This window comes from Calonectris borealis, chromosome 12, assembly GCF_964195595.1.
Source record: "Calonectris borealis chromosome 12, bCalBor7.hap1.2, whole genome shotgun sequence".
Lineage (NCBI taxonomy): Eukaryota > Metazoa > Chordata > Aves > Procellariiformes > Procellariidae > Calonectris > Calonectris borealis.
This window is the reverse complement of record NC_134323.1, coordinates 22,084,419-22,109,924: the sequence shown is the minus strand read 5'-3', so window position 1 is coordinate 22,109,924 and position 25,506 is coordinate 22,084,419. Positions and strand designations below refer to the sequence as shown.

The following is a 25,506-nucleotide window of genomic DNA, read 5'->3' as shown; positions in this document are numbered from 1 at the left end:
CCCAGACCTCCTCAGCACGGCACCTCCGGAGGCATCCATCCTCCCAGCGGAGGGAGAGCCCTGCCCAGCCGCGCCGCTGATCCAGTGCCATGCAACGCGTCGGTGCTTTAGGTGGACTTCATTCAACGGCCTTAGCTCTTTTTGCATCTTACTGTGTGGAGTTTGAGTTGATGAAATTTTTAGTTTTAGAAACTATGAATTAGCTTAGTAGATGTGTGAGTTTTTGCAACTTAAGTAATATTGACGTTGCTTCTACGTTGAAGCTGTTTCTGGAAGGCAAGAGGGTGATACAAACCTACCCTATTTCCAAAATTAAGGCTGAGGAGGTTTGCACGTGCGTAGGGAGGAGGGCAACAAAACCATCCCGGGCACCAAATGCAGCTCCGTGTGTTTCGGGCCACGACGAGCTTTCGAAGGGGGCTGCCAGCGGGCCTTGAAACCTGGCAGCAAACCTCACTGCTGCAATCTGGGAATTTTCCTCACTTCTGTTTAAAGTAGAAGATACATTGAAGCATTTTTTGTTGTAGTAACTGGAAAAATATTTTCAAGTTATCAACAGTTTTGTTTTCAAATTACTCAGTGTGAAGTGTGTAATTTTCTTTTTTGGGGAATTCAAAACAATTAGCAACATACCTTATGTAATTACTGCTCCGCTGGAAATTTCGCATTTTTAACTTACATGCACGGTGCGTGTTCATGTGCTTTAATTCCCGAATGCTAGCCTATTGCTTCTGAAATCTGCTTGTTCAAAGGCCATCCTTATATTTTTATCATAAAAAACTGTTTAAAGTATTTACTCAGAAGGGGATAAATGAGCCTGTCTAGGGAATGTTTAACTTGGGAGTCTTCAGAGATGCAGGCGGGCTGAAGGAGGAGTAGGTAGGAGCAAGAAGTGTGCACCATTCGGGACACCTGCAGATTTTGAATTTCATCCTTTTGTGCTTTTCACTTCAAGGCTCCCCGTCACCGAGCGCTGCTGTGATCCCGTAAGGTGGAGTTAGCATTTCTGAATGCTGGTGAGGCCGGGAGTTCAGATATCTGTCAGGTAGCGTTTGTTGAGGGGGGGTTCCATGCCTCTCTGCACCTTGGTCCGTGCTCTCATGTGCGCCAAAATGTGTGGTGTTGGAGGAGGGACGGGACTACTTCCACCTTTTCTTTAAGAATTTAGAGCAAATGCTGCAGTTATGTGAGCAAAGTCCAAACTGGTCGTTAGTCTAATGTTGGTTCACCCCTGGGCCTTCAGCTCTAAACTCCTGGGGACAAGAGCAGGGGTATGAAAACCTGCTGCCGGTCTGCTGGTGGCCTCTCAACGGGAGCTTTTCAGGTTTTTAAGACTGCTTTTTCTTATCTGAGAAGATTTGGCAAATGCCTGATCTACAGAGCTATTTCATGATAGGCTCTGAGATTTTTTTGAAGCACTTAAATAACTCGATTTTTGCTTGAATTTCTCCCTTCCCCTTAACTAAACGAGGGCTCAGTAGCCAAGCCTGGGCCAGGCAGCGCTGGCTTCTGCCTAGGGAGCTTCTAGGCACTGTCATTTCCCAGTGCCCATGTTCTTTCAAGTTGCAGTGTTTGCAGGTAGTGTTTGTTTTTTTTTTAAAAGGAGATTTGATTCCATAAAAATAAAAGCTCTTTGCTTAAAATTGTGCTCTGTTACTGGTTTAGTATTGCCTTAAATTATTTAAGGTATAGTGGTGGTAAGGAAATAAACTTGTGTGGTTGAGGGCTGTGATCTACAGAGAGTTAATCTCTCTTCCCTCCAAGGAAGCTCTGTGCACCATGTAGAGCATTATCTTTCATTTCAGTCATTGATTAACAGCTCCCAAACCTACTCTATAGCCTGCAAATCTTGAATTTTGAATAACAGAGATTACAGCTTGTAGTCAGAGTGGCATAATTTAGCCTCAACTATTTTATGCTTTCTTTGTTTGGTCAGTCAGCTTGAAAATTTACCTGTCTGTGATGAAAAAAATAATTGTACACTTTGCATGAGCTGAGGTTTAATTTATTTTAATTCACTGTTAAGCACGCAGAAGTCTGTTCTTGCAGCGGGGGGTTGGCCGGGGGCAGGTCCCCAGCTCTTTTGGCTGCCTGTTTGTAGTTGCTGGGTTCCTGGGGTCCTCGTGCGCCCTAAGGTGCTGCTCTTCTCCCAGAGATTGGTCTTTTTATTGCTGCTCAAGTGTGATGGTTATGACATTTTTGAGATGCAGACCTTACAGGCTTGTCCTGGCCTTTTCCTTTCCGCTGGTTCAATGTGTTATCCTGCCCAGGTAGCGTTGGGCATCCCGGCTGACGGAGGCGGCTGCTGCTGACTAACACAGTTCATGAATCAGCGACGTTTTTGGTGTGTTTTGCACCTTCCATCTGCAGCTCGGATGGGCGCTTTGCCCCAGGCAAGCGCCAGGCTCTCAGCCCTGCCACCTCTTGCCCGTGGCAGCAGGCACCCCGGCGAGAGGCAGAGCCGGGGTCGGGATGCTCCCAGGACCCGTCTGCCCCTCGTCCGGCTGAGCCGCGCTCGTACTGCCGCGGTGGGGTGTAATTCTGGGTGGTAACGAAAAGTTGCGCTGAGCAGACGGAAGAACTAAAATCTTATCTCCACAGCTCATGGTATTTTGCTTTTTATCTCCCGTCCTGCTTCTTAATTTATAGATAGTATTACCCAGCCCAGGGATCGTCTTTGGGAGATGCTGCTACTGGGGAGTCTTGTAACGGAGGTCTGACTTTGAGAGGGGATGCAAGCGGTGCCTGGCCTTCGGGGCAAGTGACGATGGGCACGGGAGCTGTGGGGTTGTACTTTGTCACTTGCTGTAAGTTGCCCAGCTTGAAGAGTTTCAATATTTAAACTTGAAAGAGCTTGCGTTAGTTGAAGCAATGCTTTGGAGTTAAAGGAACTCAGATGGGAAAGGAGCAGTTTGGTACAGGTTCGTGTTCAGTGTTGAGGGAGAGCACGCTTGTAGGGCAAACACCAACCAATGTGCTGGCTCACGGGCTTTTAGGAGCTGGTTGAACTTTAACCTGTCCTTGCAGCAGCAGAAGCTTTACAATTGGACTCTGAAATAATTTCTCCTAGAAACTGTGGGCTGTTGGGAGGTGTGGTTGTCTGGTTTTTTGTTGGTTTTTTTGTTTGTTTTGGTTTTTTTTAAATTGATCATACTCCTGTGCTCTGATCCCATTCTTATGCATTTAACGTTACATCAGCTTTTTATAATTGCTTTCAACTGAAAATAAACAGCAAGCGCTTTCGTGGAGGTAAAATACTATTATTTCGGTAGGAGATTGGGGAATCTATCGGTAAACAACACAATTCAGCTTCAAAGCCTTTTCAGCTAAAACGCATTGTTCATCCTTTGAGCCGTTCTGCCTCGCACCCTAATAAAAGTGGAAATCAGGCATGGGGGATGGGGACGCAGGAGACAACACAAGCTGAGAAGTGGAGATCAAAAGGACAAACAGAAGCAGAAGGCAGCAAAAGGGAGGCACAAAGAGTCACAGCTGAGCGTGCGAAGCCTGAGAGTGATGGAGGAGAGAAAACAGCTATTAGAAAAGGCGAAGGAACAATGGGGTGAACGTAGCACGTTTTTAGCTTTCATTTCGGTTTAACAAAGCCGCCTTCCACCAGCGTAACTCCACGGAAGCGGTGGCCTTAATTCATCTTGAAAGTTGTTGGCTTGCTGCTCGCCGGGGCGCTGGCTGGAAACACGCTTCGGCACAGAAACTGCCCCTCGCCAAATACATGAATCTCTAAGTGGATGGACCCGTTCGAGGGCCACGGTGATGATTGCTTTCTCCCAGTTCATACCGTAGCAAAACGTTTCCCAGTTTGAGTTGTTTCGGGTTGGTGAGAGTTGGAGTTGAGGGGACTTGTGAATAAGAAGAGCTGCCGCCGACAGCGGCTCTTTTCACTTAAATTGTGTCTTGCGAAGCCTGAACGTGCTCCCTAAGCACGCTAACAGCTTCTCCAGCTGATTAAACCAGTTCACAAAACCTGGCAGCCTGCATGCCAAACCCAGCTTTGTTAGTAAAGCCTCAAGGCTTTCAGTGCAAGTATTTATTGTAACAAATAATTTATACTGGATTAAGAATGAGGAGTATTATTTTTGTAGAGCCAGCAGTACGTGTTGCTTAGGCTAGCACCGGGCGAGAAGGGTGGCCCACGGCGTGGCCCCCGGCCGGCTGCGCCCCGGCACTGCGTGCCCCCGGCATGCGCGGCGCGCAGGCTCGGTCTTGCCTTCCCCGGCTTAGTGGTGGAAGCTGCTTATTCCCTCTCCCCATCTGCCTCACCCCGCTCGGAGCTGCGCGTTTGTGGGGGCTGATCTACGGCAGCCCCTCTTCTTGGGGTGCCCGCGGGGCCGGGGGGTGCAGGGAGGTCCCTGGGGAAGGAGGGGGGTTTCTCTGGCAGATGGGGAGGCGACTCCACCAGTTATCCGCGGTGACTGCCACTGAGCTGGGGTCTGAGAGGTTTTCATTTTCCGTCTGCACGCGGGATGAGGGCTGTGCTGCTGGGGAGGTTGCTGCGAGGCGTTCTCAGGCGGGCGAAGCCTTCCCTTTGGCCGTAGGAGTTTCTAGACCTCGGTTTGATTGCAAAAATAATAGCTGGGCAGGTCAATGCAGTTGTATCCTGCTCCTCCCTTACAGCCCGTGTTTGCTTTCCTTTGTTTGGGTCTCATCTTGCTCCGACTTGCCTCTGTCAGCCTTGCTGGATGCGGCTTTGCAGAGCAAATGCTTCTGTGTGAGCTGCTCTCTACCTGGGCGCTTAATTAAAAGGAGGAAAGATGTATTCCAAAAATACTTGGCTTTCTCGTCTGACATCTAGCGTGTTGCGAGGCTTGCTGAGCTGGTGTTTGAGAGAGGAAGCGAACGTAGCATTCAGCTGACATAGCATCTGAATAGCCGTTTGGGGCCCAGGGAGCGATAGTTCAGGAGGGGGGAGGGAAAGTGAAATGGATGCTGAAATCCTGAATCTGCTTCTTAAATTTCCTCTCTCCCTGGAGAGGGAGGGAGCGAAGTTCAGCGTTGCGTGTTTGGCTTGGCTCCCTGTTACCTGCTGTCTCCTCCTTAGCTGTGCGCTTGTGGCAGAGATAAAGGATGGAGGGTTTTTTATGGTGTGAGAAAGTACTTTTTCCTTCAGCAACATTTGCTTGTTTGTGGTTGAATCGCATTAAAAAAAATAATCCAGCATTATTGAAGAACGAGTGGGCGAATAGCTGCATCAACTACCATGGTAACTTTTAAAGGGCTTCACCCGTAACTGTCAGAGCTAGATTTTTAGTGCTGTAGTGACTTTTAATGTAGAATAGTTTCCAGGCCATTTAATTATTTTGTCTCCTCATTTAAAACCAAAACAAACCAAAAACCCCTCTTCTCTGGACTACCTTTTTGTTGATGTTCTCCTTTTTGACCTGAATACATCTGTACGGTGGGGCCCCGTGTCAAGTACCTTACCGGTGCTCGTGTCTAAGGTGTGTATGTGCTGCAGAACGCTGCTGGCCACGTGCTGCGTTTCAGACAGCCCGTGGCAGAGGGTCCTGCTTGTGCAGTCCACGTGGAAGGAAGCTCAGTGGTGGGTCTCGAGTCCAGCGGGTGGTCGGGGGACCTCTCTGGGGACCCGTCCCACTGCAGGAGGGCAGCGGGAGGGCTCCTGTCCTCCACAGCGCTGCTGTGCTGCCCGTTTCTTTTTGCAGGGTGGCCCAGTCCTCCCAGCAGCGTAGGGGGGTGTTGGCTTTGGGACACCTCCACGGCCTCGGCCCTGCGACTCTCTGATGGGAGCTGTCTCCTCCCACATACCTGTGGCAGCACCCTGCAGCGTTGGGAGCCTGGCTGTGCCTTGTCACCCGGGAGGAATTTGGCAGTGGTCAGACTCCATGTGCCATCCTTGCTTTCATCTCCCGTCCCCGAGGGAGAGCACCGCTGCAGAGGTGGGTCTGCGGGAGCGTCCATAAAGCACATCTGGATGTGCGATGGCTGTGAGACTGCGTGTTGCTCACCAGGCTGCCCCGGCACGTGAAGGTCACCGTGCAAACCATACTCTGCTCAGCTCTCCTTATTTCTGCTGCTTTATACCATGCCAGCAGGAAGAAGTGACGGGAATAAGGGCATTTGGTGCTCAAACGTCGCTGATGCGGTGGCTTCGTGGGAGCCTCCCATGAACGGACTTGGCGTGGCAGGTCCCTGGGCCTTGTACTCAAGTTGGTGTTGCGTCTCTGGGTGTGACGGGATACTCTTAGAGCCTTGTGTTCAGTTATTTCAGTGTTTCGTGGCATTGGGTTCGAGGCGGGATCGGCTGTAATTGCACTTGTAACCTTCTGTGTGAGGAAGACCTGGTTTCTGGTCGTGTCCCTGACAGCTTCCTCTGCGGCACCACCCATCTTAGCTTTGCTCAGCATCCCAACAGAGTTTAAAATGGTTTCATTCTGAATAATTTATCTCCCAGAGAGAGAGAGGTGGTGGAGAGAAGCGGGGAGCCGTTGGCGAGGGGAGTGCTGCAGCACGGGCAGGAGCGGGCAGCGCGCGGTGGGGGACGGGGCCCTGCTGCCGGCGGTGGGCTCGCCCCCAGCAGCAGCAGCGTGCCGTGCGTCGCAGCCTGGGGCTTTGTTGCTCCCGGCATTTTCTGCTGAACAAAAGCTCGGGGTCCCGGGCAGAGGCTCCCGTGGGAGCCCTCCCGCCTCCTGACCCGCCGCCCTGCCCTCCCGCCGGCTCCGGCACCCCTTTGTTTGCCCGCAGGCCTTTTCAGCACGCTCCCCCTCGCCCCGTCCTCCCTGCCCGCGAGCGGTGGGCAGCGGGTGCGGCGGTCCGTGGTGCGGGCAGGTGGCCGAGCGGCGGCGTGGCCGGCTCGCCGGGCAGGGCGCTTCTTTATTAATGGTTGCGAGCTTAAGTAAAGAGTTTCAAAATGGAGGCGGCTCTGCCTGCCTCCCCATCGTTACGGCATGGGTATGTGCTGCCCTACTTCTCGCCGGGATCAGACAGCCCTTTCTGAAGCCGTACAAAGAGGTTTGAATGCATTAGTTTACATGGAATTAATCTCCAGATTCCAAACATGCTTTCAAGCTGGTTTGGCCTTATTTTCCTGCAAAAGGAGGCCAACTCCGCGTTGTAGGCAGTGACTGTTGTAAGTGAGAGTTGAGCTGGAGCGGTGAGAGACTAGCACAGGCACCATATTCAGTCCATTAAAAGGAATTTTTGGCTCATGGACAAAACAAATTGAAAAATCTCATTCTTTGTGTACCACATCAGCAGTGACGGAAAAACAGAGAAAGGTTGTGGGGCCATCCTTCTAGTAACCGCGGTGCCTTTCATAAGGGATTTGAGGTCCGATTTTTGATAGGAAAACAATAAAGAATTAAAATGTGCCACAAATGATTGTACAGAAAATCCGGGGTGAGGGGAGCGCTGGAAAAACGTCATTATCGGAGATCAGGAGAAATTGGTACACTGAACTAAGGTGAGGTGCTCCCCGCAACAGGTTGGTCTGAAACTGCCAGTGCTCCTTTGTCTGCCGCCGGAGCGATGCCATCTCGGGAGGGAGCGAGGAGCTCGAGTGTTCCTGTTATTTTTTTTGGATAGCCTGTCATCCCTCAGAAAGGAACAGTTGTGTGGGGGTGGGGAGCGTCGTATTCAAAAGTGGGTGAAATGGAAACGAGCCAAAATTCTGCAAATTTATAAGGAACAGCAAACACTGATTTCTTTGAGAAAAGGTCGGTGCATTTACTTGCAAGCACAGCCCTGGTAGGAGTGTGCGAGGAAATGGAAACTGTGCTCCACTATGCAGGTTTTTTTCATAATTTATCCAGGCAAAGATACACAAAGATGCTTATTTTGGGAGATTGTGGAATGTTTCTGCAATAATTTCAGCAAATTTTGGTTCACATAGAGCATCTGTAAGAGTAGCACACCCACAGTTTCACGTAATATGTTCTATTTGTTGAAAAAAATGGCTTTCCCTTGAATTTGGAAGTGGTTTAGCCCAGAAGAATCTACACTGCATTTATTTTTCCTCAGTGTTTAGTATCCTAAATCTGCCAGGTTCTTGCCGCTCGTCTCCTGGACAAGCGTAAGGCATTTCTGTCCGAGCGATACCTGTCCCGGTTGCAGATCGTGTAGGAAGCCAGTGCTGGACTGCGATGGGCAGAGCTGAGAAGCACACTATCTCAGCTAGAGGAAAATAATTAGAAAAGGAACTGAGATTGTTCTCAAAAGGAAGGCATTGAAATGAATGTAGGAATATCCCTGCGGGGTCTTCGCAGTGCACCTGGTAGCCTGCTGTATAGCTAATAACTCACATTAGGAAGACTTCATTTTGGTCTGACAATATTTTCCCCTTGTTGACATTGGACATGTAGAAGCATGTAGTGTTTGAAACACAATATGCAAAACACTGTATTAGTAACCGACTACATAACATTCCTGTGTTGCAGCTAGGCTGCCTACAGCGTGCTGATTTTATAAGCTCCTCATATGAGCTGGCAAAGGGAGGACATGGAAGTGGTGAGCTGGAGTCACAAGAGAGCAGAAGCGATTGCCTTTAACCATTTACACAGTACTTGGGCTTCCAGCGGCCGCTGGAGTCTGTGGGTGTTTGCTCCTTCCAAAGGGAGGAAGATACCAACCTTCTGCAGCTTCAGCTGGTGTCGTGTCTCTGGAACCAGGACGGAGTATTTTTGTATTGGCACCCACGTTGGCAGCATGGTATGGCTGTACCTCTCAGAGGCGGTCGGTCGCAAGAGAAGCGAGGGTTCGGGCACGTGAAGTCGCCACGAGGTACAGGGAGGTATCAGCTGGTGAGCATTTGGCTGATTGCCTGTGGGCAAGCAGAAACCGGATTTATCTTCAGCAGATAAGCAATAGCAAGAAAACACGGTGGTGTGCTTTACTGCATACATGAGGCTATTTTTTCTGTAAACAAGTTCTTTGCAAAAATGTCTGCTTTCAAGCAAGTGGCAAGGAAACTGAGAAGCGAGGTAGCGTGAAAACATTTGGCTAGAGAAGAGGGTTCTTAGTTGGCCTTCTTGGCATAAAAAGGAGATGCTGCAACAAATTAATCTGCCACTTTAAAAGGAATAAAAAAAAAAAATTCATATCAACAGCGATGCTGGACTAGAGCGCAGCCCACTTGCTACAAATATATGAAGAAAAAGCCACCAAAATAGAAAATTTCATCATTGCTCACGGGGCGGCAAGAGCTGAGCGCAGCACGTTGCTGAGAGCGACTGCAATAGTGGAACAGGAAGTCTCCCTCCCCCTCCCCGGGCTCCGTGCAGAGCGCTGATCAAAAGGATGTAAAGCTTGTTTACAAGATGTATGCAAAATATATTTGGGAAGAAATATAAGGGCTTTACAGACCGGGATGCACAAAGAATACGTGACGTCATGTTAATACAGGTTGCAGTCTGAGGCTAGAGAGCATGTGACCCAAAGTCATCTTAACATTGAGGAGCAAACCAAGAAGGTGCCTTTCTCCGTAGGATTGCATCCGGTGAGCCGCTCGAAATACACGCCGAGAGGGCTTCCTGCGCGCCTGCTGATGCCAGCTAGAGAAAGCTGGTTGCCATGAAGTCTTCATGGTGCTCCAAGAGAAGCCTTGCGTCCGCAACTTCAGGACCCAGTGGCGCTGCCATCCTTGGGATGGTTTGTCTTGGCCGAGCGCTCTGAGTAGCACTCCTGATACTTAAAGGTGGGAAAGAAAGCGTTTGGCATTTGAAAGACGTACGGCGGTTTTGAAGCTGCTTCAGAGTCCGGAGCAAAACGGCAAAGGTGTTGCTAGGCTGATGATGGATCAGGGATAGACTCAGTTATGTTTGTGCGTATAGAACAGCGATGATAAAGTCACATTGTACAGCCTTCAGCCTCGCTCACCTTCCTCTGCCTCTGTGAGAGGCACTTTCTTACCTCACAGGGAGTCTTAAGGCTTAATCCATTGTTTGTAAAGCTCTTTAAGATCCTTGTTTGGGAGCACTAGAATCTGGAGGATTAAAAACAATTTATTTTTGTGTATCTTGTATAATGTGCATCTCAAAAGACTTTCCAAAGAGGAGGAATTGTGAGCCAGAGGGAGATGGCAGGTCTGTAAGGTAAACACGAGGGAGGAAGTGGCTTGGAAGAACAAAGAGGGTAAAAAAAAGCAAAAGGCTGGTTCCCCGTGGTGGAGACTTGGCTGTAAGGAGGGCGAGTTTCCAGCCCTGGAGGAAAGGGCTGGATGTAGTAGAGCCGTCTTCCTCTTAATCCCATTTAAAGACCCATCTGGCCAGTGCTGCTGCCGTTGTGAAGGGCAGCATGCAGATTCTCCCTCTGCTGTGTTTGTGCCTTCTGATGGTACGGGAAGCGGGAATCTCGCTTGTTCTCGCCCCGTCTGTTTTGTCAGCTCTAAAGTACCAAATAAGCTCACAAGAATTAATGTCAGTGATCTGGATAAGGATGATTTTTTTAAAACCAGACCGAGAATGGTCAATGAGCGGCCCCCCTTCCCCTCTCGGTAGGGGGTACTTGCCCTGGTTTCTGCCCGTGCCCTGCCCATGGACCCGCCGGGGACATCAGCAAAGGTTCTTCCTCCCGGGGGACCCTGGCTGCCCCTTGTGGGGGGAGACCTTCACCGTGGGGCTCCTGGCACCTACCAGAAAACTGTCGCTGGAAGCATGGCCCCATCGGGGCATCCCTCCCGGCTGTTGTGGACCTCCCCGATGCCGCTGCCTCTCTTCTGAAGAGGCTGTGTGTGTGCAGACATGGGTGCTCCTGCCCTCGGAGAGGCCTTTGCCACCTTCCCCATCCTCACCCGCCTTGTCCCCATGTCCCTGGTGCAGTACTGGTACTGTCGTCCTTCAGGGCAGCTGCCACAGCTTCTCTTCATCTCCAGAGCCTCGCATGCCTGGTCTAAAGCATTGGAGAAGAGGCGACCCAGTGCTTTGGACACAGGTGGTGCCTTGGCTCCTGTGGGGAAGCAGAAACCGGTGATTAAATTCTTTCCCCAGGTGCAGGCCTGAGCGTTTTGTGTAGGTGTGTTGCCATCATGTGACTCTTTGTATTTTAAACACGGTGTTTTCCCATGTGAATTTGTTTGGGGTCACAGAACGTGAGTGTTTCTGTTGTTCTCGGTCGTAGCTGAACATAAGACGGGGCTGAACTAAAGCCTGCACTGGTTGGGATTTCTGGTTTGGGTTCTCACTAAAAGATGTCCTAAATACTGGTGATGTTACAAGGAAGCGTCAAGGTAGCAGTTTCCAAATGATGTCCAAGCACACTCAAGACCCTCAGGATTTTGTTATTTGAGTCCTCGAATTTTACAGGAATAGGGGAGCTCAGCAGAAGCGGCCATCAGCTCTTACTTGCTGTTACTCGCGTGCAGAGGAGACTCGTGCGGGGCTGGAGGTGGCTGAGGCTGTGGTGTGTGTTGGCGAGTAGGTGTAGGTGTGGCACAGGGAAATTCTTGAGGTGCGGGTGTGCTGGAGCCAGGGAGGACGAGCGACCGGTGCCGAGGGCTGGGTAAGGGCAGCGACAGGCACTGCTCACCTGGAAACGACGCTCAGTAGCATTGCGATATGATAGAAGGGATGCTCTGGGTCCCTGGGCCACGGCTGTTTTCGTTGGCCTGGCGCCATAAGGTCAGGTTTATCCTAAAACCAGTAATATCTCTTGTTCCCTAGTGTCCCTGGGGTTAGAGTGCTCCCTGTGTTATGGAGCTGCTGAAGATTGTTTGGGTAGTAGGTGGGACCAACTCTCAGACTGGCTTTGCAATAGCATAGCTAATGAGATTAACATAGTATTCACTTAAAAAAGAAAAGAAGAGACTGGTTGGTTGAATGGGACTCAGAAGACTCGTTTCATGCGTTAGGGGTTGGAAACACAAGCTATTTAGCTTAGCAAGGAGAAAGTTGAGAGCATCTGATGGGTTGGAAGCCCGTCCGTTACTGACTGCCAGAGCCTGGGCAGGGTGCTGGGGAGTATGCGCGCCTTCTAGACATCTGCCGCCCCCAGGCTTTGGGCCGACCTTGCCTGACACCCATCCTGCTTGCTTTGTTCTGGGATGTTTTTTAAAAGCAGAGAAAAAGTTCCTGCCCGCTGGAAGTTGAAGCTAAAGAAATTCAACTGAAAAATAAAGCACTGGATTTATTAGGAAGGTTGCTAGTGTGAGAACAGCTTAGCTTGTGGCTGTAGCAGGCCTCACGTCCCTTAAATATTAGGGTATTAGGCTTTCCTTTAAATACTGTCTTGCTTTTAAAATACCTGCTGCAGTTGGTCCATATCTGTAGAAAATGCAAGAATTAACTCAGGGAAGTTCTGTCGCCTGTTGGGCAGTTTGCCGAGACGACTGCAGCAAGTCCTTTTGGCTTTGAAAACAATTAATTTTATTAATTTGAAATATTTTCCTGTTTTTGCTGTTCTTTTTTTCATTTCTCTCCTTCATGTCTGTGACTCTCTTGCCTGCTCCCCTAATTACTTCTTAAAAACCCGTTGCTTCACGAGGGCACTCCAGCTTACCTATTATTGATGCAGCTGTGCTAAATACCTGCAGTTCCGGATACCTTTGCTTTACCCTGCCGTGATCTGGTAATCCGTGCTGGTTTCCCTGCTTGCTCCTGGTTCTGTGCAACCTCAGTTGAAAGTTATTTGATGGGGACTTCAAGTGCCGTTGGAGCTCGAGAAGTAACGTTTCTCTCGGAATGTACTTTTCCTTTTGTCCTGCTTGATCTTACAACTATTAAGTAGTTTTAAATAAAGATTATATTTAGTCTCTCGCACCCTCTGCAACGAAGCATGGTCGCTTTGAACAGGCACCAAAATTTTCTCTAGCGCAGCAGAGAAATAATTCCAAACTTGACATAAACTTTCTCCCCCGGTGACCTCGTTCGCTGTACCCAGAGCTGGCATGCATCCCCCCGTCCCCAAACCATTGCACTGAATCGTCGTAAAGCAAACGGCATATTGTGCAGTTACGGAAACCCAGCGCACGTAGAGCAGAGGAGAATGAGAGCAGGTTTCCTCAAATACCCGGAGGAGTGGGAGTTGAGCATTTCAGGAGAATTTTTAATTCCTCGGGATTAATCCCACAGCACATGAGGAGCCACGCCGGAGCTCTGCCTTCAGAGCAGAGTTTTTGTGAAACTCCACTGCTGACACCGGGAGCTGCTGGCAGATATTTAAGTTTTTACTTATGTCGGATTTAACCTCAGCCGATGCAAAGCTCTGATGCAAAGCTGCTCTGCACATATTAGAGTGGGAAGATTCGCTGGGGTTGCTATAGCGAAAGGCTGGAGATGACTTCAGGAGTTTAAATTAGGCCTGCGTGCTGGTAAACAAGGGCTCTGCCTATAGTACAAGCTGCTGCGGCGTTCGAAGATGTTTGTGTCGGATGGGGTGGGAGGTGGCGTGCGTTCGCTCGCGGGGAGAGCGCGGGTGCTCGCACAAGCCTGTCAGACCGAGCGTGCCCGCGGAGTGCGGGGAGGAGCGGGCAGGTGCCGGGGCTCGCCGGCGGGGCGGGGTGGTGTGCTGTATTTAAGGAAAAAGAGAAGCTGGAGGTAGTGGTTGCATTCGGAAATCTGCTACTGATTTTTCGTGAGTGAGCAACAGGCAGTTATCCCCGGTGCCTGACCCTCCTCCTCTGCTGGGCACGCGGGGTCTGTGCCCTGCTGCGTTAGCCCTCCTGTAGTCCAAACCAACAGGCTAGAGCTATCACTCACTGTAATATCCCAGCCACGCTTTTATTGTCCACTCCTTCTTGACTTCATTACGTCTTGATCTCTGTAACCTCTTTAACATGTGTAAATACTGAAATGAGATTATCTTTAAAGAGCCCTTTATTAAAAAATGTACTGACCTTCCTCATTAGAAGAACTGTTCCCGTAGCTGCTTTTTTCTTTCCTGCATTTCGACAAGTAGCGAGGGCAGAATGGTGAATCATCTCACCAGGACGACAGCTTGGGCTGAAAACCGGGCAGGTTTCTCCAGACACCGCACCAACGTGATGCTCCCCGCGCGGCACGTTCCCAGCACCTGCGACGCTGGCTGCTCTGCAGCACGGGAAGGTGGGGTTGCTCCCACCGGAGGGTCCCAGGGACACATACCTCTTGCTGGGTTTGCAGTTTAAAGCAACTCTAAACCTCATTAACCTTCAGCTTGGTGGCCCTCGGTGTGGCGAGCGCGGGGCTGCGGAGCTGCTGTGCTCGGCTGACTCATGACCAAACCTGCGAGCAGTTGCAGCCTTAGTCGCTGCGAGCTGTGTCCCAGCACCCACCGAGCAGTTTGTGCATGGTGGGCATGGCTGGCTGGTCTCTGGTAGATCAGAAGGCCCTGACGAATATCCTCGTCCCTTCCCCTCCCAAACCAGTGCTGGGTCCGAGCAGGGCGAGCTGACGTGGGACCTGCACCCCGGTATCGTGCCGGCAGCCCCCAGGTCGGTGAGGCCAGCCAACCCTCCCTGCCACAGGGCTTCAGCCCTGCAAGCCTCTCACTGGGGAGGGTGTTTTAAAGCAGAGGGAGGGTGAGGTGCGGCTGAGCAGTCGGCGTGGTGGGCTGTCTGTGCAAAGCCTTCAGCGGGCAAAGGGCGCGAACCTGAATACGGCTCTTAGGCCTGCACGGGGGACTTCGGGTTCCTTGCAGAGGGGGAGAAGACCTGCCATGAAAGACTGGCACATGAGGGGCTAGATTGCAAATAGTTTGAAGCCTTCTTTCAGTATGTGCTTTTAATGAGAGCTTTACAGTTATTTGAATCTAGTATTTGTTGCACAGAGCAGGGGCAGGAAAGCGGACGGTTTCCCAAGTGAGGCGGCCGAGGTCCCGGTGCCACCTGAAGAGCAGACGGGTGCTGTGCCGGGGGTGCCGTGCCCCTGCGACCGCCGTGCTGCCCGTCCTCGGGTTCTCGGCCCTCCGGTCAGCATCGGTATTCTCCTGCCCTGGGCAGCAGAGCCCTTCCCTCGGGCCCTGCGGGCAGCTGTGCATACTTCTGCCTGGGATCCTGGGTTTCCTTAAGGGATTGCTGGAAACTCCCCACATCCGTGTGCTGTTTATCGCTTCGGAGTTGATCGCTGGATGAGCAGGGTGGTCTTACTGCTTTGGCATCGGTAATTATTGCTGGAGCTGATGAGCCTTTCCTGTACAGTTCTGGTGGAGCCTTCGGCGTGCAAGGGTGATCAGAGAGGGTTTTTTTTTTCCCTTGTAAAATATATTCCAGCTCCAGTTTGTAATGTGGTGAGAGGGGGAGCGAGAGAAGGGAACAACAGCATTAGCGGATGTAGAAGTAGCTGGAATGAGAAGCTTTTGTGCCATTAATAACAGTCCTGGCTGGCAGCCAAGGCTGGGAGTGTGGGATTAGCCTGAACAATCAAGACTGCAGGATCAAAACAAGGAGGCAGGAACAGCGAGGTCACACTGCTGCCATCTGCGCTGCCGCAGTGGTGGGAGGGAGCGGAAGAGGGGGCTGCGCTGGAGGAGCGATGCCGATAGCGCAGGCGGCGGGGCGCCCGTCGCCTCCCCAAAACCGGCCCTACGCCGCCGCCGCCGCGCTCACGCCAGGGTCAGGGCTTTGGGCTTCACCTCCCAGCTCTCTGCAGGCACCTTCCCGGCGGCGCTGGCGAGCCCGCCGAGGGGAGGGCAGCTGCAGCTTGTCATTTTTAGGAAATGGCTTCTGAAAAACAGAAGCGGCTCGTTGGGGCTCGGTCGTGCACTTCTGCACCCCAGACTGAAGATCTGAATGGCGTCTATGGCTGTGGGTTTGGGATGGGTGTCTTCATGCGACAACACCGATAGCCTGTCCCGGCGTTGGCGTTCCCGACGCGCTGTTTGTGAATGCATCTGGTGACCAGGGGGTGGGGAGAGGTCACCGGACGGATTCGGCTGCAGCTTTGCTGTGGGCGAAGGCAGCCTTGCTTTCTGCACGGCCGTTCTGCCGGGGCGCGTGAGGCGTACGCACCTTTCCAGGGGCTGTATTTGCTAGTTTACATCACCCTTTTAAAAGGAGTGACTTGAGATTTCTGCTGAAAGATAATTTTCAAAGCAGATGGAGGCAAATCTTGTTCTGTTTCACTCTGGTCTCCATCAGCTTTTGCTGAAATACCTTCCAAGAGTATCAGAAAGCAAAATGATTTGCATGGTTTATGTTACTTCTCCTCTCTTTTTCCCTCTGCCCTAGTAAATCTCGCTGTCCTGCAAATGTAAATACAAAAGCTGAAATGCAATAGAAGCTAAGCAGTGTCCCACAAACAGCCTCCCAGCTCTTGCTAAAAATATCTCTGTGCGGTGCAGTAACTCCCAGGCATTCTTTTGTCTGACTGCTTTTGAATTCCCTAATTGAAGTTGGTTGGAGGGCAGTGCACCAGTTTCCTGAATAGCTCAGATGTTGATTGTGATTTAAAAAACAAGAGCAAAATTGTTTTTCCTTTGTGCAGCCATGCTTTTATTTACCTTCCCCCCCTCCCTCATTTTTAATCTCTGTATTTTTACTTGCAATTTTATTTTGTAAGACAACTGCATTAAATACATCTGCGGAGAAAGGGACCTGGGAGGCAGCGAGCAGGAAGACACAGTTTTTGGTACGTGATGCCACGTGCGCCTTGGAGCCGGAGTGCCACTCCGTCAGAAACGTCCAGGCTGGCGCAGAGATGCAGTGCAAATGGAGCTTAACGTAGTAGGAAGTGTTAATAATGGTTCCTAATTGCCTACTAATAACTAAATCTGTGGAATTTGGCAGCAATTGGGATATAGTTTTCTCCTGCAATCTGTCCGTTCCCTCCAGAAAGAACAAAGTTGCTTCACTGACATACAGCAGCGAATCTTAAATTCACCGAAGGTAACGAGGGAAAGTTTTCCAGATTCCGCATGGCCTCCACCCCTCCACAGAGCCTGTGAGGGTGCTTCCCCGGGCGAAAACTGCCGTGTCTTAGTCCGGCACTCCAAGATTTAAAAGAGGAAGAAGAATAAAATCAGGCTGTTTTCCTCCTTTCTGTTTTTTTTTTTTTCCCCTTCCATTTGAACTTGGAAACAGAGCAACCCAGGCTCATTTCAAGCGCTCCGAGAGGCTGCTGGAAGCACCGTGTGCATGGGTGGCTTGCTCGGCCGTCCAGGGACGGGTCCCTGGGCTCTCACGGGAACAGGGAGGAAAAGTTTGTGACTGGTAATTTGTGATAAGTCACGGCCGGTCCAAGAAGCTCCCCAGAATATATCTGTTGGATAAATGTGATAAACCGCGAGTGCTCAGAACTCCTCTGTGGCCGGTAACCAAACACAAACGTTGCTTTCACTCGAGCCTCAGTAAATTAAAGGTTTGAAATTGTACTGGAGATTGGAGAGAAGCTGATTTCGGATGCTGCTTCAGGAGCCGGGATTTATTCAGGCTCTCCGTGGCAGGAGACATTTCGTAGCTGCTCAGCAGCAGCAGAAAAACAAGCACAAATTTTTCTGTCTTCAGGGATAACTGCAGTGAAGCATGCGGGGGGGAGGGCTGTGCTGCTCACTGGTACCGAAATACCTCCCCATCCCCCACGCACGTCAACAGGCCCCGAAACTTCCCCGGCGCATGGGGTTGGGTGCTGGGTGCTGCACCCGCCCGCGGAGCAGGAGCAGGCGCGGGGACGGGTGCCTGCAGCCCCTGGCCTGGGGGCCGCGGGGGAGCCGGCTTCCGCCGGCGCTTTCCTTGGAAATGGACACACGCAAAAATAAGGCGCCAAACGGGTGCGAGCTGGCAGTGTGCTCGCTGGGTTTGCTGCCTCTCGCTCTGCCATAGCGCAAAACCAGGAAAGTGTGTCTGGAGCAGCCTGCAGCACGTGTGGCGGCAGGGAGAGCGGCGTCCTGCCTGCGGGCACCCCGCTTTCGGGCACAGTGATGGGGGGCCCAGCTCCCAGCTTCCACCTCGCTTTCCTTGCCCCCCTTCCCGCAGGCAGGTGGACTCTATAGGTGAGAAACATCCTTATTGTCCAAAACCTCCCTTTTCTCCAAAAACATGGCACAGCGGGTGCCAGCGCCTCCTGCTCGCAGGAGGGGTCGGGGTATGGCCGGTGGCGTTGGGCAGGAGCCGTGACGGAGGCAGCGCGCCGGAGCCGGGCTGTCGGCGCTGGGGCAGGATCGCCGCGCTGCGGTCGCATGCACTCCTCTTGGCAACTAGGTTAACGTTTAACCTATTTGTGTTTCAGTACCTCGGGTTGTTTGATGTTATGGGGCACTTTGTGTGGCCCTCGACTGTAGACAGAGGGGTACGGCTTATCTGCTGCGGAGGAATGTGAAGAATTTCATGGGGAGGAAGATGAGATTTTCCCTTTCCCAATGGAGGGAAACCAACTCTGGGCGGGTGACACCGTAGTGTTTTATATACACGGGCAGCTCCCCGCTTTGGGAGCCTGTATGTTAAGTTTCCACCTGGCCAAAACATTTTCGCTCTGACTGTAAACCTTAGAGGGGAGAGTGCTCAAATGGAAAAGTTGACGCAGCCTTATCTGCGGTGCAGCCTCTGTACGATAGAGGAATCTGAGCCCTGGCTTATGTCAGGCTTGAAGCTTTCCCCTTTCCTTCCAGCAAACTGCATACCGTTGCCTTGGAGCCGTTCCTTCATCGGGGGCACATCCTTCAAGGAGTGTAGTTTGGTCAAGAATACAGGTCTGGTTCATTTTAAATATATATCGAGTTCCCCGATGGCTGCCTCTGCTACTTTCTTGCAGCAGCTTGAAGTCTTTCGAATGGTCCTCCTTGGAGTGCCGTGGCATCGCCCTCCCAGCGAACAGCAGCATCCCTTCTCCAGAAACTTTAGCCCTTGCCTTCAATGTGCAATTATTCTTGCAGGAGACGTTCAGGTCATCCGTTCCCCTCGTGCGGTAAGTGACACTTCTACAAATGACTGATGCTTAACGTAGTCAAGGGTCACCTTACCCAGCTCTCGGTGCCTAAGGCTTTCATTGCAGCGTGCGTGAACCGTCTTTCAAACTTCCTGCCGGCTCTGCTGCCGGCAGTTCATTAGCAGGAAAAAAAGCCTGGCACTAAATTTGCCAGCTGTGCCCAGTCCGTTGCTAGCGCGGTGGAGCCGTCCCGTCTCTGCCTGGTGGGGTGGGAACCACCGCCGGAGCTCGCCGCTCCCCTTGCACCGTAACCCCGATAACTGACCCGAAACGGCGGCTGCAGGGTCAGGCTGACATCTGGCACGCTACCGGCACCGCTGCCAGGAGGGGAGGGCGGGAAGGGAGGGGGAAGGACAGCCAGGAGCTTCTGAAGCTGCGGGGTAAGACGTTAAACTGGAGAAGAGGCAGAGTATAATGCTCGGTGATTTTTGCAAGCAGCTGGCTGCTGCCACAGGATGTCTCAGGGCTAAGGGCAGTGCTTGTTTTCTAGCAAGACACTACAAATAAGAAAAATAACGGTTGCAGTTAATTGCCATATAGCCATCACGCCTCGGTTTTCATTTGTCTTAAGGCAGGATGCTTTTGCAGATGAATTTTGAAAATAGCTGAGGATCAAATGTTGTTTTTTGTTCTTGGCACTGAATATTTTGCTCACTGTTCATGTTCGGTGATGCAGATCTGCGTGTGTATTCAAAGTCTGTAGCTAATGTTACAATTTCCTTCCTGCTATGAGCTTCTGTTTTCTATGCTGACGCCTTTCTGGAAGCCTCCTTTGGGGCTATGATATTCCCTTGGTTTTGTATTAAAGGAATCTTTTTCTGTAAGGGTTGAGAAAAATATTTTCCTTTTAGCTTTAGGTACATAAAGGAATAATACTCTTTTCACCTGTTAAAAAAGCAGACCAACATTTCAGAAGGCTGAGCCTGCTACAGCGCGTTTTGTTGGGGAAAAACCATTTCCCTAAGTGGAGCAGCGTGTGCTGCTGAGGCAGAGTTAAGGGTTGATGGTGTGCTGTCCTGGTCAAAATCCTGTTCCCCAGCTCTCGGGGGGCGAGGACTCCCCTGCTCCCCGCTTCCATCCCATACCACCCAGCGCGAGGTTTTTGGGAGCGGGGCACGTTCCTGGCGTCGCACGGCAGAGGTGGGGGCTGTCCTGCTCCGGAGGCGGGTGGGCTTGGTGCTCGGGACACGGCCTGATCCGGCACGCCGCGAGTCCCGCTGCGTGGTGGGAGATGGGGAGGAAGGCTACGGCGCCTGGTTGTTTACGAGATCGCCCGTTTCTGTGCCGAGATTGCCACAAACCGGCTTCCTTTTCTCGGGTGCTCTGAGCGTGTCGCGTCTGCAAATGGGGGCTGATGCTCGTGCACCTTCATGAAGATCTTAATTTGTTCAGATGGGAATTTACTATTTTAAAATGGCTTTGATTATCATATGGAAGAATTGTTTACTGGCTGTACATATGCTTTGCTGTCTCCGTCCCGTGCTTTGCTAAGAATAGAAACCAAAGCATCACTCCGCGCGTCTTACAGCTGTGGCTGTTGAAAAACTGACTTGCCCAAATGTTTTGTATGTTTGTGGCTGAGTAGGCAATGGAGCTGCGGTGCAAAACTGCCACTTCTCTGCTCAAACCACTAATCAGCATTGCTTCTGAAAGGACTCTAGATAGCGTGTGCAAGCTGATATTACAAAAATAAACTTTTCATACCCCCCTTTGTTTTCTGTAAATCCCCAGGCTTGCAGGTCTGCACCATTATCTATAGGCACTCACAAGGCCATCCTCACCAGGGTGTTCTCACCACTGTTTAATTGCAAAGGAGCCTTTTGGAGTAGCCTTTAAAAATCCCTATCACCGTTCCACTGTCTTCATTAAATGAATGGGGCTGTTGTACACCTGACAGCTGCCATTTTAATGCTGTGGTATTGTATTTCCTTGCAGGAGGCTCAACCTCACGAGGCAGATTAGGACTGAGAAAATCCAGGTTCCATTAGAAACCATTGGAAATGAGTTCCCAAGTTGTTCTAAGGTAAATCAATAATGCATATAATCTCCCTGGCTGGACTTAGTGACCGAGCCAACAGTTCATTTAACCACTTTTTTTTTTTTAAAGCCCTTTCAAAACCATTCCTGTTGAGACTGACTTCTCACTCTGAATTGCTGTTACGAAATCCTCGGGCAGCATTTGTTTTCGAGTGCTGCCAAAACTTTGGTAATTTACTCATCGCTGTGCTTAGGTGGAACCATAGTCACTGCTGCAATGCCGAGCCCCGCGTCGGTGCCGAGGTAGCCACTAAATTCCTGGGAGTTTGGGAGTGGAGGATGCTGCTCGGCTTGCACGTGCCTCCGCTTCCAGACCCCGCATCTGGGTCCTGCGTCCTCACGTGGTGCTCTGTGAGCCCGATGCTTGGCTCCCCGGCCCCCCTTGCCTTCTTCCAGTCGACGTGTGTAGCTGGGAGCGGGCTCCTTGCTGGAGGCAGAAACACATTACTTTGCTTATGACCGTTCCCGAGCGCTCTGTCACGCCCCCTCTGCTGTTTTGCAGACCGATCCTGGAAGGAAACAGGAATTCGCTTAGAATAAGCAAATCGAGAAAGAGGAATCCTTTTCAGTGGTGCAGTAACAGGTTTTGCTAATTTTTAATTTATTTGAAATTAGCTTTAATAAGCAAATTGTCCATTCTCAGAGCAAATATTCCAAACTCGTGAATCTTTCAAGCTAAATATGATAAAGGACCACTGATTTTTCCTCTTCTGTTTAACCTAATGCTTGAGTGAAGTGAGGAAGATGATTAGCTTGTAAATGAGTGCAAGAACACAGCCAACTCCAGTGGCTTTCCACGCTGGCACTGCTGGGTCGCTCGGCACTACGAGCCTGGTCGGGATCAGGCGTGAGCAGGCTGTCGCGTCTGGCGAATTAGCCAGCGCAGGCGGGACGGCGTTCGCGCGAGCCCTGCTTGGGGCTGGTGGTGGGCTACTACACAAAGCTTGGAAGGGCAGAGCTGCAAATTATGCGCTTTTTTGGTACAAATTTGAGGTGATTCAATGAATTTTTGTACTAGATAACTGCTTTGTGTCACACGATAGTCATCTTTTTGATTCTGTAGTAGGTGCCTTGCAACGAAGTTTATCATCTCTTGGAAACTCGGCCTTATTTAACAGTACTTGAACTGTCAGATATTAAAATAATGTCTCTTGAACCACTTGAATGGGATAAGATTTGGTTGATATAGGGCTGTGGTCTTAGAAAACCTATAATTCCTCCTCCTCCCCCCGCATTGATATTGCTATCAGATTTTTCTTTTTAGCTGTGGCAAAGACAAGATTGAGTTGCTAGAACATGATCTATTTTGATTACTAAAAATCTTAGCGCTGCTAATTTAGTCAGCTAGTACGTTACGAATGTAGGTTCTGTGTGTTCTTGTTTTTTTTACTTAATAAGTTCTCCAGATAGTTGCCATGGAAATAATCCTGGATTCGGAGAGGATCTAAAGGCCCTGAAGACGCCGGCGTGGTGGGAGCGGCGCGTGGTCTGCACGCTCCAGGCTCGGCTCCTGGTCAAAACCTGGTGTTCTGTGGTGGTGCCAGCTCTAGGATGGGAACCAGCTTGTTCCTCCCATGGCCATCCTGGTTCCCCTCTTTTGGAGTTTTGGGCAGAATTCTTTTGATTTTCATAGTGCAGAAAGTTGAAGAAAACGCTCACTGCTGGTTTTTGCTGCTTGAAGGTTAATTACGGTTTTCTATCTTGTGTTTGCCTCAATCATGCTAATGTGAAAGGGTTTGGCTGTTGCCTTTGCCTTACCTGAGCCTCTGTGGCCGCGTGGGGGGTCTGCGCCGAATTTGAGGACGTTTCCCCTGTTCTGCTTCCGGAGTGCTGGGTGCCACCGGAGGTGCTGTGCCGGACGGTGCTGGCCCCGGCGGTGCCGCAGCAGGAGCCTCTCCCGGGCCCCTGTTTGTGCTGCAGAAGAACAAACCTGCTTCCTCTGGGCCTGTGTTTTCTTTTTCAACAACTTCCTTTTTGTGCAAATGTTGTGTTTTTCATGAAATTGCCATGCGCTGTTTTCAGACACGATCATCAGAATTGTTTCGTAGGTCTAAACCAACTCTGGGTACTTCTCGTTGCTTGAAATAAGACAGCCAGTCCTAATCACAGGAAAATTCAGATTATTTTTCTGGCTTCGCAAGACTTGAAAAATGGCTTGTTGTTTAAGCTGGAATTGACTTTAGTTTGAGGCATGGGACGGATATTTGATGCAGCATACGGGCTCTGTGAATCCCGTTGGTCAGCGGGTAGGACAAAGCGCAGGAGCTGCAAAAGCAGCAGCTCATCTTCATGTACCTGATTTTTGTGGAAGCATCTTTGCAGTGGCAGAGACCCTGAAGCAGCTAAAGTTAAAATTTAATTGCTTTAATATACATACCGGGGAAAATGACAGCGTGTTTAAGAGCATATTTCAAAGATCTGAAAAGTGGTCATGGTAGATTTAATTTTGGGGCGAGCAGTGGAAGAGGTGTGTTGGTGAGTTGTGGGGACGAAGCCTTGAGAGACACTTTCCTGCATGCTGGGCCAGTACGGCGGGACGCCGTCCCTTCCTCGCTGGTGAAATACAGGTGGATCAGACCTTGGCTGTGCACCTTTTGATTGTAGCTGAAACAAAAACCTATGGGAGATTTTTCCTTTTTTTAAAATATTTCTTTTTAAAATTTTTTTTTTTTTTAAATTTTCTTTTTTTGTTCTGGAGAGCTGAAGTGCGCTTTCTCCTTCCCCCTCATACTTACATACATTATTGAATAGCCCTTGCTGTGATACGTAGGAAAACGTGCAATGCAGCCTGCCCTTCGTGTGGCACGGTAACGGAGATGGAGAACTCCGTCGCACCGCTGACGTCCCACCTTTCACGCTTGGCCAGAAACGCTCCGTGTTCCGGTCATCCCGGCGACCGGGGGAGTCTCAAAAGCAGATTTTAAAAAGCCAAGTCAGCACCTTAACGAAGATTACCGAGACCCCAGCAGCTCGCAGTAGGAGCCCACCTTCCTGTTCAGCCTGGGGAGGGAGAAAGCCAACCTGCAGCCCTGCATCCTTTGAGGCTGCGCTGGGCGTATTAAATTAGTGAGCAGAGTGACAGCTGGGCAGGAGGCTGGGAACAATGAAGATAAAGTTAGCTTTCAGCGATGTGACCCTCTCCAGGCTGCGCGCCAGAAGACTATAAATAATTGATAGGAGCAACCACCCTCGCCAGCACGCTAATGTACAGCGCGGTTCACACAGGGAGCGGAGCTGCATTACCCATTACATCACCGCTGCTCTCAGCCCGGGCTCTCCTATCCGCGATGTAATTTTACTGCTTTTAAATAATAAATTGCACTGGGAGTTGAAATACTCCTTCGCCCCATTCAAGCCTACTAGGGTGTGCAACTGCACAAATGAATTTTACATATGGTAAAATAAATTCTGTATCAAGATAAAAAAAATTTCTTGCAGGAGGCGTTTAGCCCCACGGTCTCCCCCAATATCGGTAACGGGGTTTAGGGTATCAAAGGCAGGCGGTTCCAGCTAGTGACTTTTGGTCTGGCTCGGTTATCTGGAATGATTTTTAAGCTTGACTTGGGGTCATTGGCCTATGTTCACGGGTAGTTTCGGGGAGTAAAGTTCTCCGGTGTTGCAAGTCAGAAAAATCCCCTTGGCTGCGGCCGTTTCCGTGAGCGGAAGGCGTGCGAGCAGCGTGCACGAGCTCTTCGGTCCCGCAGAGCGGGAGCTTTCACTTTCAACGGCTGTAGTTATTGAGCAGTGAAAAAACCTTGATGTAACCCAAAACCTGATTTCTTTCCCCTAAGTCTTTAGATAAGTTCTGTGACCTCTGCTTGTCCACGTTTGTGTGGAAAAGCTAAAATGTGCTTTGACTATTCCAGGCTCTGGGGACGGGGAGGGACGGAGCGGGGGTCTCTGTGCAGGTGGGGACACTTTTTTGGTGGACTGTTGCAGCTTTTTATGCTCATTTGTGTGGGCCTCCAAGGATTTTGAAAATACAATTTTTAAGAAAAAAAACATATAACTGCTACACTAGAATCTGCAAGCATCAAAAACTGTCGAGAAGTTGGGCAGATTGTGGTGCCCCGTTTCTGTTAAGTTGGTGGCGAGTAAATGGAGAAATCAAACCGGAGAGCAGTCAGCTGTTAGGAGGGAAGAAATGAGTGAGATTATGGGAAAGCACGGAGCAAGGACCTGTGGTGCGTGACCAGAGCGGGCTGGCAGCAGTGGGACACGAAGGTGAAAGATGCCGAAGAGCTGAGGATGATGCAACTTCACCCGGTTCGGGGCCGAGGGCGCAGTGTGCGGTGGGAGGGCGTGCTCGTCGGGTCGCGTTGGCTTCCAGCATTGCTGAGGTGGGTGCTGATCCAGTTGCAGGGGTGTTCAGCGTCGTGCGGCGAGACAGTAGCTGGGCAAGGAGGAGAGCCGCCGGCTGGACAGTGCTCCCTGGAGCTGTGCTGGCAGGCGGGCTCTCGGACATGGTAATTTAAGTACAACCAGCCTTGTTTATAGGAGAAATAAAATGCCGGAATAGTATTGTAGGAGATGGCTTAATTTGTTGAAAGAAGATAAGGAACAGATTTTAGCTAAGGGTATGATTCAAGGTAAGATTAGAAACACTTGGGGCGTTATAGGGCACTGGCACCAAGGGCTTGCATCTGGGTGTAAAATTTCTTCTGTG

General features: G+C 50.6%; 2 protein-coding genes across 21 annotated transcripts in view; one reads left to right on the top strand and one right to left on the bottom strand.

Annotated features, from left to right (window-relative positions):
• LOC142087402 (protein CBFA2T3) overlaps nucleotides 1-25,506 on the top strand; it is a 305,429-nt gene that overhangs the window by 64,739 nt on the left and 215,184 nt on the right. For 9 of the 20 annotated variants that reach the window (XR_012675443.1, XM_075161626.1, XM_075161627.1 and 6 more), the window contains exon 3: nucleotides 20,739-20,826. The exons of 9 other annotated variants lie outside the window; for them this stretch is intronic. The gene's annotated coding sequence lies outside the window, so the exon portion shown is untranslated. Of the gene's footprint in view, nucleotides 1-1,020; nucleotides 1,046-18,663; nucleotides 18,783-20,738; nucleotides 20,827-25,506 lie in introns of those variants that run through there. 2 more of the 20 variants (XM_075161615.1, XM_075161616.1) reach the window with 2 other exon arrangements.
• Nucleotides 1-25,506, bottom strand: part of LOC142087404 (large ribosomal subunit protein eL13) — a 192,603-nt gene that overhangs the window by 113,471 nt on the left and 53,626 nt on the right. The gene's annotated exons all lie outside the window — the stretch shown is intronic.